We start from the raw sequence: 11,142 nt of genomic DNA, 5'->3' as shown, positions 1-11,142 counted from the left end.
AAAGAAAATATCACCAACAATAAAAAAAAAAAAAGTCCTATAGGTTCATTCATTTTGTAGCATGCATTAAGGCTTTATTTATCTTCATGGCTGAGTATCTATATACCAAATTTTGATAATCTATTCATCAATTGACAGGTATTTTGGTTGTTTCTAACATTCTGAAAGATTTTGGGTGGAATTCATACCAACATACATTTATAATGAGAAGAAGATATATTAGGAAAACAATTGTGGAGGCAGGTTATAAATTTACTTCAAACAAACACAATACATAGAGTATCTATAAAATAAGGTTGCATTTTATCATTCCAAAAATCAATTTGTGCTTAATAAACTTTAGGAAGAAAAATTTATATATATAATTATATATATGTATATATATATATATAGAGAGAGAGAGTTATGCAATATATTTCGATATAAAATGATTGTGTAGGTGTGGAATTATCTGAATATGCAATAAGAAAATGCATAATGTGTCTGGCCTTTTCTTCCCACACACTTGATGATGAGGAAAGAGAAAATTTAAGATATGATCTGAAATAATTTTCTCATGTTTTTCCTTGGTTCTGCCCGAAATGTCAGATCAGAAGCAATATGAAGTCTACTGGAAATAAACCGCAGTGCACTGTCTTTTGTGCTTCCCTAACCACAAATTCAAAAGCTCATAAATAAATAATTATTAATAGGAAATTATAATGCTTTCAATGTAAGCTTTGGAATCCAAATACTTGGTTGAAATACTGGTTCCAACATTTATTACTTGTAAAATTTATTCAAGTTACTATTTATCTGTGGGTCTCAATTTCCTCACTTTCAGACAAAATCACCCTAAATTAAGTATTCTTTCAAACAATATTCTGAGAAAATAATCCAAAAAGCATGACTATCTGAAGGTTAATTAATAACCACATACCAATTGCACAACCTTGCTTGTTGAAAGCAAAGAGAATTTGAGGCACATGCTGATGCTGATGCAAGTGTACAGCTTTTGGTTTGGGTTGTGACTCAATATAAAGTAATCAGAAATCCTCACAACTGGAAGAGATAACATCATGTTAAAAGTTAAGAAAGATGTGTTAGTCTGGGTAGACTAGAGAAACAATCCATGGGCATACCTATGTGTATAAGAAAGAGATTTATATACAAGAGCAATTGAACATGGAGAAAACATCCCAGTCCAGTCCAGATCAAGTCCATAAATCCAATAATATGTCCAATATCAATCTATAAAGTCCTCTTCAGATTCATAAAGCACATGCAATGAAGCCAAATGCAGGATGATCACAAGCCAGTGGGTAGAAATCCCTTGGGTTCAGTGGTGTTGTAAGCATCTCAGTGCTGGCAGGGGTCTCTCTGTGGCTTCTCCGGCTTCCGAGGGTCTGGTTGCATCCATGTGGCTTATCTTCTGCAATTTCTCCCAGGAAGTGGCAGAGAGAGAGAGCAGTGTCTTCCGTCTCCTAGGAGGAAGTCCCAGATTTCCCAGGAGAAGGCCATGCCCACACAGAAGTCTTATTGGCTATCTCCAGATCGACAGTCTAGACTCCACTCCTATACTCTTAATCCTTAAATTGACACCTCATTAGGCGACTACCACAAAGGATGAGAGTTGTCAAGACCTTGTTTCACTTGGATCCACAATCAGCGTTCATGGAGCAGCACTCAAGCAATCAAGGAACTGATTGCATTGAGCAAATCTCATGTAGAAAACTTCCTTAAAGTGTTAAAAAGAAAAGATATCACTTTGAGGACTATGGTATGCCTGAGTCAGTCATGGTATTTTTATACGGATATGAATGTGAATGGTATATAAGTGTGTGATCTGGACAATGAATAAGGAATTGGAGAATTGATACATTTGAATTATTGTGCAGGTGGAGAGTTTTTCCAGTAAAATGGACTACCAGAAGAACAACTGTTTCCCAAAAGTACAGCCAGAATACTCCTTTGAAGTGAGAATGGAGATAGTTGGTCTTACATACTTCGGATATGTTATCTTGAGAAACAGGTTTGTGGAGAGAGCACCATGCTTGGTAAAGTAAAAGGTCAAGGCAAAAGAGGAGCATGCTCAACAATGGCTGTAGCCATGGGCTCACACATGGCAACACTTGTTTGCATGGTATAGGAAAAAGTAGTGGTTCATTCTGGTGCACACAGGGTTGCTTTAAATCTGAGCCAAGTGGATTGTGACCAACCACAATATAGTTCTCTTTCTCTCAAAAAGTGTATCATCAAGTGGAGGAAGAAAGAAGATTAAAGCAAAAAACCAGTTAAATATGTTAGAGGATGAGTCAGTATATAAAGCTACTAGAGTTGCAGTTCATACGTGCATGGCTTTATTCCAAAACAAAACCAGTCACTGCCACTGAGTCAATTCTAACACCTATCAACCCTGTGCAGCAGAATACAAATGCACCCTAGCATTTGCAAATGGTACATCTTCATGAGAGCAAACGATCTCGTCTTTCTCCCATGGAGTGAATAATGGGTTTGAATGATTGGCTGTGTAGTTCACAGACTGTAACACAGTACACGATACTCCTTTTCAAGCTTCCGTATTCCAAACCAAATAGGTTTAAGCCTATCTCTCTAACCAATGGATAGCTTCAAATAAGGTTGTTTTTTTTCAGTATTATATTTATTTTAATTTCATCAGAGTGCCTTAAAGAAGTAAACAAACACTGAGAATACTTTATTATATGAAAAATTTTGAGGTCAGGACTAATAAAAACCATTGACTAAATTTAAGTAGACACTTTCCAAAATTGAAACTTTGAAACAAATTTGCAAGAATGCTGTCCATCTAAAGCATTAGGTTTTCGATTAATCAAGAGTTTTAAGGAAGGTTAAAAGTCTTCAAAAATTAATTCAAGGTATGCAAATCAACTCAGAATATTATGTGTACTATTATGTTTTGGGATTATTGTTTTGTTTTTATTTGCCAGTTGTTATTTGTTGCTATTTGCCAGTTTCTTGTGCTGCAGTGCCTTGTGTGTTGCTATGATGCTGGAAGTTATGTCACTAGTATTTCAAATAGCAGCAAGTTCACCCAAAGTGAACTGGTTTTAGTAGAGCGCACAGACTAAGTACAAAATATGAAATAAGAATGAGCTTTCCATTTCCGAGGAATTAGCCCTGAAAATGCCATGGAGAGCCCACCAAGTGTTGTTGGTACTGAAAACTCTATGAACCGAAGCGGCACATTGTTGGAAACAGTGCCAGAAGATGACCTTCTCCTGTCAGAAGGAATTCAAAATATGACTTGGGAAAAACTGCTTCATCAAAGTAGAGTCTACCAAAATAACATGGATAGAATAAAGCCTATGGGAGAAAAAAACTCTCTGGTAATTTTATTTGTTGATGGGGCACAACCAAAAATGAGAAAGATAGTGGCAAAAAATCAATTAGTAATAAGAACCTGGAATTTACTGAGTATGAATATAGAAAATTAGAGGTTGTCGAAAATGAAATAAAATGCAGAAAGTTCAGTATTCTAGGGTTAGTGAGCTGAAATGAACTGGTTTGGGCCATTGTAAATGAGAAAATCATATGGTTTCCTACGTGGTGTGAACGACAGGTTCAAGAGGAATGGTGTTGCATTCATCTTCAAAAAGGGCATTTCAAGATTTATCTTCAAGCAAAATGCTGTCTGCATTAGGATAATATCTATGTGCACACAAGGAAACCCAAACAATACAGTTATTATGCAAATATATTCACTAACCAGTAAAGCTAGTGATGTGGAAATTAAAGAATTATACTAATATCTTTAGTCTAAAGTTGATTAAAAATGCAATCAGGATGCATTGATAATTTTGGAAATTGGAATACAAAAGTTGGAAAGAATGAGAAAATTCAGCAGTTGCACAATATGCTCTTAATGATACCAAGAGATCACATGGTAGAATTTGGGAAGACCTCATTGGGAAGACCTGCAGTGATTCCTCATTGCAAATACCTTATTCCAACAATACAAGAGACAATTATACACATAGACATCTACAGGTGGAATACACAGAAATCAAACTGACTACATCTGTGGGAGGAGAGGAGGGAGAAGCTCAATATCAGTAGCTAAAACCAGACCAAGATCTGAGAGTGAAACAAACCAACAATTTGCCATGTACACATTCAGGTTGAAGATGAGAGAAAAAAATTAAAATAAGTCTCCAAGTGCCACAATATGATCTTGAGTCTCTCCCCCATGAATGCCCAGAATAACTCAAGAACAGATTTGTTGCATTGAATGAGAGAAGACCCGGTGAGCTGTGGGTTGACCAAAAGAATATCATCCATGAAAAAACGAATAGGTTCTTAGAAAGTCAGGGGGAAAAATCAAAGTCAATGTCAGAAGAGACTCTGAAGTTTGCTTTTAATGATACAGTAGTTAAGTCCATGGAAGTCCAAGAGCTGAAGAGAAAATTTCAAAGTTCAGCTCATGAAGACTAAGTAAAATATTATAATGTAATATGCAGAGACCTAGAGTTAGAAAACAAAAAATAAGAAGATGCTCAGCATATCTTAAACTGAAAGCAACAAAGAAAAAATGCAAACCTCAAGTTGAAATATTGAAATATTTTATGGACAAAATATTGACAGATGCAGGAAGCGTTCAAAGAAGATGAGTAAAAGTAAAACGAATCACGGTACAAAAAAGTACTAGGAGTAGCATATGGGCAATAACCAATGATCTGAAGGAAGAAATTCAAGCTTTACTGAAAGCATTAGCCAAAAACAAGTTTTCAGGAACTGGTGAAATACCAACGGAAATGTTTCAACAAGCTAATGATGCCCTGGAAGCACTCACTCATCTGTGCCAGGAACTTCGGGAGACAGCTACTTGTGTAACTAAATGGAAGAGATCCGTATTTCTACCCATTACCAAAAAAGGTAACCCAACAGAGTGCTCAATTTGTAGAACGATACCATTGATATTACACGAAAGCATTATTTTGTTGAAAATTGCTCAACAGTTCAGCAATACATAGATAGGGAAGCATCAAAAGATGGAAATAATATAGAGTCATTGTACCAAAAATAACTTTTTGACATTAAATCATTTCAATAGGTAGCAAAAGACCACGAACCAATGACATTGAAGGAAAAAGTACAAGTTATAATGAAGGCATAAGCCAAAAGTATTGCTCCAAGAATTGATGGACTACTATTTAAAATATTTCAACAAACTGATGAAGTACTTGAAGCACTCATTTGTCTACACAATGCCTTTGGAATACAGATACCTGGCCAACTGACTAGAAGAGATTCATTTTTGTACCTATCCTAAAGAAAGATGATCCATTCAAATGTTTTAATTATAGAACAAAATAATTGCTTTTAGCCACAAGTAAAATTTTGCTGAGTATTACCTAGCAATGATGGCAGTAGTAGTACATTGATAGGGAGCTGCCAGGAGTTCAGGCCAGATGCAGAAAAGGACATTCCAGAGCGCATCAAGTCTTCTGGCATAAGTGTTAAACAGGCCCAATATTTCTTGAGATTTTCTTGAAATGCAAATGGAATGTATTCAAGGTTGTATTTTAGCCCTTGTGGGATCAGTTTTAATTTTTTCCAGCTTATGTTGAACTTCCACGTAAGGAATTGATGGTCTATTCAACTGTCAGCACATAGCTTCATTTCACCGGCTGATATCGCGCAGCTTCTCCATCATCTCTTCCCACAGATGTAGTCAATTATGATTCTGTCTGTGCATGCCATCTGGAGATATCCCTTTTGTGTTGTTGAAAAAAAGACATTGTTGATGAAGAAATCACTGACCTTGCAAAATTCTACCAGCTTCATTTCTATCACCAAGGACATATTTTAACTACTTTTCCCTCCTTCTGATGTCCAACTTTCTAATGCTCCTTGCCAATAATTATCAAGGCATCTTGATTGCATGTTCAATCCATTTCAGACTGAAGGCAATACTGTTCTTCAATTTCTTCACCAAAAGCTTTAGTTGGTGCATAAATTTGAATAATACTTGGAATTGCTTTCATGCTGACAGCTATTATCATATCTCAGCCAGCATTCCTCCTCAAGATAGATCTTTTTGACAATGAATGCAACACCATTCATCTTCATCTGTTATTCCAGTGTAGTCATTCACATGACTTCTGACGCAAATTGGCGATGTCAGTGCTTTTCAGTTCAGTAGCACCAAGGCTATCTATCTCTATGCACTCGATTTCATTTTTGACAACTTCTAATTGTCCTAGATTCATACTTTGTAAATTCCAAGTTCCAATTATGAATAGACGTTTTTTTACTTTTTTTTTTTCTTTTTCGGTTGTGTCTCATCATCAAATCAAGGCCCTTAAGGCTTTACTCCCCCAGACTTTACTCCATCCACATCATTATTTCCTGTGTGGGTGTAGTGTAGGTCCTGTTTTATTGTTCTGCAAATGAAAAGCAAATCATCTAGCACCATTTGTTGAAGAGACGGTCTCTTTCCTACTTAATGTTTTTTTGGTCCACTCTTGAATATCAGTTGACTGTTAATGAATGGATTCACTTCTGGGTTTTCTGTACTGTTCTTTTACAACCCACACCAGTGTATGCCTATCTCTCTGTGCCTTAGCAGCTCCGTGCAGGAACATCATCCTTTGGGCATGGTGTGCCCATATGGAGTCTAGACCATCCTTCTCTCTATTTCCTTCTTTGTTTGCTTCCTTGTGGGTGTGACATGCTGGGCCCTCTCCCAACCTATAGGTTTAGTGTTGTCCTCTGTAGCACATGCTTCTAGGAAGGGAGCCAGTTTGGCTTTGACTAGGGCTGGACCTGTTACCCACTCTTTTCATGCTTTGCTCCACGTGGTTATGTGGCTCTCAAGGTTGGATGCACTGTGGCGAGGTCTGCATGCACACTGCTAATTCTGTGGAGACATACCCAATACTCTCCCCCTGTGTGGGTTAATGCCCTCCTCCCCTGCGATATCGTATCCCTACCCACCCCTTTTCTCCCTTCCTCCTCCCTCCTTTCCCTTTCTTTGTGTTGGAAAAATATGTACCGCCTTAGGTTTGGTCTAACCCCACCTGACTGCTTGTACCTCAACTCGCATAGTTTGAGATAAGTGGCTTTACTTCTATACCTACTGTGCTGATTATACTTACCTCAGGGTACTTGTGTTGTACTTGTCTTTGTGATTGACTAACTTTTCTTAGCATAATTTCCTCCAACTCTTCTATGAAATGATATGAATGATCATCAGTGCTTTTTAGTGATGCATAGTACTCCACTGTGTGTATGAGCCAGAGTTTTTTATCCACTCATCTCTCAATGGAAATTTAGTTTATTTCAATGTCTTTGCAATTGTGAATTGTGCTGCAATGAACATTGGAGCGCAGACTACTGGCCGTGTTTTTTTCTTATCTCTTCTGGGTATATGCCCAGTAGAGGGATAGATGGGTCATAAGGTAGCTCAATTTCCATTTGCTTTAAATATCGCCAGATCATTTTCAACAAAGGCTGTACGTATCTATATGACCACCAGCAGTGGAGGAGAGTTCCTCAGTCACCACATACCCTCTGATATTTGTTGCTGATTTTCTGATTGGGACTATCCTGATGGGTGTTAAATGGTATCTCCCGCTTGTTTTGATTTACATTCCTCTGATGGCTAATGATCAGGAGCATTTTCTCATATGTTTATTGGCCACTCAGGTCTCTTCCCTTGTGAAACTTCTGTTCAGATATTTTGCCCACTTCTTCAGGTGGTTATCTGTTTTCCTCTTTGTGCAAGCTAGGAGGTATTGTAGATTTCATTAATAAGCCCTTTGTCTGTTGTATCATTGCTAAAAATCCTCTCCCAGTCTGTGGGTTCTCTTGTTACTCTCTTGGTGAAGTCATTTGATGCACAGGGGTGCTTTATCCTTAGTATATTCCACTTGTTGATTTCAGGTTCACCTGTGTGTGTGTGTGCCCTTCCCTATTGCAGCTAGCCTATTTATTCCCTTAGCCAAGGTTCATAGGTTTGTCCCGATTCCTTTGTTAATGATCTGACAGTTTAGGGTTTTACTAATAGGTCTATGATCCACCTTGAGTTTGTTCTTCTGCATGGAGTGAAGTAAGCATCTTGTTTCATTTTTCTACAGGTGGATATCCATTGTTTCCATCACCGCTCATTAATGAGGGCATCCACTTCCCACTTAATGCTTTTGGGGTCCTTGTTGAAGATCAGTTGTTTATATGCTGATGGTTTTATTTCTGGGTTTTCTATTCTTTTCCATTGGTCTGATTATATGTAATTATACCAGTAAAATTGCTGTTTCGACCACAGTGGCTGTGTAGTCGGTGTTAGAGTCAGGTAAAGCGAGCCCTCTGACGTTGTCCGTCTTGTGGTGTTCTCTGCTAATTCTGGGCTTCTTCCCTCTCCATGTGAAATTGGTGGTCAGTTTTTCCAATTCTTTGAAGGAGGTGGTGGTATTTGAATCAGGATACCATTAAACTTATATAGTGTCTTGGGTAAGATTGACTTCTTTACTGTATTGAGTTTTCTGATCCAGGAGTGTGGGATATTCTTCAATTTGTGGAGCTCTCTTTTGGTTTCCTGTAATAGGGTCCTGTAGTTTTCCTTCTATAAGTCTTTTGATTTTTTGGTTAAATATATCCCTAGATATTTCAATTTGTTCTTAGCTATTGGCTATTGGTCTCCTCTTCCATAGTCTTGTCCAATGTATATAGCAAACCAATAGACTTCTGTTTGTTGATTTTGTATTCTGCCACTCTTCCATATCCCTCTATTGCTATCAGTACACCTGTTATGGAGATTCAGGGACTTTCAATGTATAGAATCATGTCATCTACAAATAGTGATAGTTTCACCTCCTCCTCTCTCAGTTTGGATTGCTTTAATGTCCTTCCACTACCTTATGTTGTTAAGTAGGACCTTCAGTAAGATGTTAAATAGAAGTGGAGACAAGGAGAATCCTTGTATGGTCCCCTTTTCCAGTGAGATTGTTTTTGTCCTTTTTCCACTGGTTATGATGTTGACTGTTGGCTTTTCATAAATGGCTAGTATGAACTTGAGGAATTATCTTTCTATCCCTATCTTGAATGTCTTAATTAGGAATGGGTGTTCTATGTCCTCAAATACTTTTTCTGCATCTATTGATGTTGTCATGTGAATCTTACACTTTTTCTTATCAATGTGGTGTATAATATTGAATATTTTTTGGATGCTAAACCATTCCTGAATCCCTGGAATGAATTCCACTTGATCATGTTGAATGATATGTATTATATATATTTATATTCTATTGGCCAATATTTTGTTAAGTATTTTTGCATCTGTGTTCATTAAATATTTCAGTCTGTAGTTCTCTATTCCTATTGGATTCTTTCCCTGTTTGGTTATCAAAGTCATACTGGTTTCACAGAATGAGTTTGGGTGTTTACCATCTTTCTATATGCTCTGGAATAATTTGTGGAGATTTAGTGTCAGCTCTTCCCTTAATGCTTGGTAGAATTCTTCTGTGAAGGCATCTGGTCCAGGATATTATTTTGTTGGTAGTTTCTTGAAAGCCATTTCTATTTCTTCTTTTGCTATGAGTCTGCTGAAGTTCTTGACCACAATCTGCTATAGTCTAGGCATGGGTTGTTTTTCCAAGTTTGTCCATGACTTCCTCATTGTTGAAGTCATTGGAGCACAGACTTTCATAATACTTTGTGATTATTCTTTTTTAAAAAAAAATCATTTTATGGGGGCTCATACAACCCTTATCACAATCCACACATCCATCCATTGTGTCAAACATATTTGTACATTGTTGCCATCATCATTCTCAAAACATTTGCTTCCTACTTGAGCCCTTGATATCAGCTCCTGATTTCCCCCCTTCCCTCCCCACTCACCCCTTGCTCATGATCATTTATAAATTATTATTATTTTGCCATATCTTACACTGTCCGACATCTCCATTCACCCCTTTTCTGTTGTCAATCTCCCAGGGAGGAGATTCTATGTAGATCCTTGTAATTTATTCCCCTTTTCTCCCCTACCTTCTCTCCACCCTCCCGGTATCACCACTCTCAATACTGGTCCTGAAGGGATCATCTGTCCTGGATTCCCTGTGTTTCCAGTTTCTATCTGTACCAGTGTACACCCTCTGCTCTAGCCAGATTTGTAAGGTAGAATTGGGCTCATGATAGTGGGGGGCAGGAGCACTTAAGAACCAGAAGAAAGTTGTATGCTTCATCGTTGCTACTCTGCACCCTTACTGGCTTGTCTCCTCCCCGCGACCCTTCTCTAAGGGGGTGTCCAGTTGCCTACAGATGGGCATTGGGTCCTCACTCTGCACTCACCCTCATTTACAATGATATTATTTCTTTGTTCTTTGATGCCTGATACCTGCCTGATCCCTTTGACACCTTGTGGTCACACAGGCTGGTGTGCTTCTTCCATGTGGGCTTTGTTGCTTCTGAGCTAAATGGCCATTTGTTTATCTTTTATTTTTCTTTTTTTCTTCAGGGGAGAGTGTGAACACAGTCCCCCACTACCACAAATTATGCAGTAGAGTTTCCCACATTTGGGGAAATAGCAGGGCTCAGCACATGCAGAATGCAATGGATAAGCCTTACCCTGGGAAAACCACCTTCATGATCATGGTATCTCCTCTGCCAGGTAAGTATGGCCGCTTGTTTATTTTCAAGCCTTTAAGACCCCATACGCTATATCTTTTGATAGCCGGGCACTATCAACTTTCTTCACCACATTTGCTTATGCACATATTTGTCTTCAGAGATCATGTCAGGGAGGTGTGCATCATGGAATGCCAATTTAATAGAACAAATTTTTCTTGCATTGAGTAAGTACTTGAGTGGAAGTCCAATGTGATTATCCTTTTAATCTCATTGTGATCCATTGTGATTTTCCTGTTTGTTCCTCATTCTGACTATTGATGTTTGCTCCTTTCTTTTCTTGGTTAGGCTTGCATGTGAGTGGTCTGTCGATTTGTTGATCTTTTCAAAGAACCAGCATTTTGCTGCACTGATTTTTTGCATTGTTCTCTTGTCTTACCACTCATTTAACTCTGCCCTGAACTTTATTGTTTCTTTCTTTCTTTTCTGCTCTGGATGAAGTTGTTCTGTTGAATCTGCTCTAATTGCTGGAGGTTTTGTGATAGTGAATCAGTCATA

The 11,142-nt window shown here is 37.9% G+C and overlaps 1 non-coding gene across 1 annotated transcript; it reads right to left on the bottom strand.

Annotated features, from left to right (window-relative positions):
• Positions 1–10,471: 10,471 nt before the first annotated feature.
• On the bottom strand, positions 10,472–10,635 carry LOC115871767. The gene has a single exon (XR_004047470.1). It is a non-coding gene; the product is annotated as a U1 spliceosomal RNA (small nuclear RNA).
• Positions 10,636–11,142: the final 507 nt, after the last annotated feature.

Source organism: Echinops telfairi, unplaced genomic scaffold (assembly GCF_000313985.2).
Source record: "Echinops telfairi isolate 266 unplaced genomic scaffold, ASM31398v2 ScPeMD7_7401;HRSCAF=8416, whole genome shotgun sequence".
Taxonomy (NCBI): Eukaryota; Metazoa; Chordata; class Mammalia; order Afrosoricida; family Tenrecidae; genus Echinops; species Echinops telfairi.
Note: the sequence above shows the minus strand (reverse complement) of the source record. Positions and strands in the feature narration are given on the sequence as shown.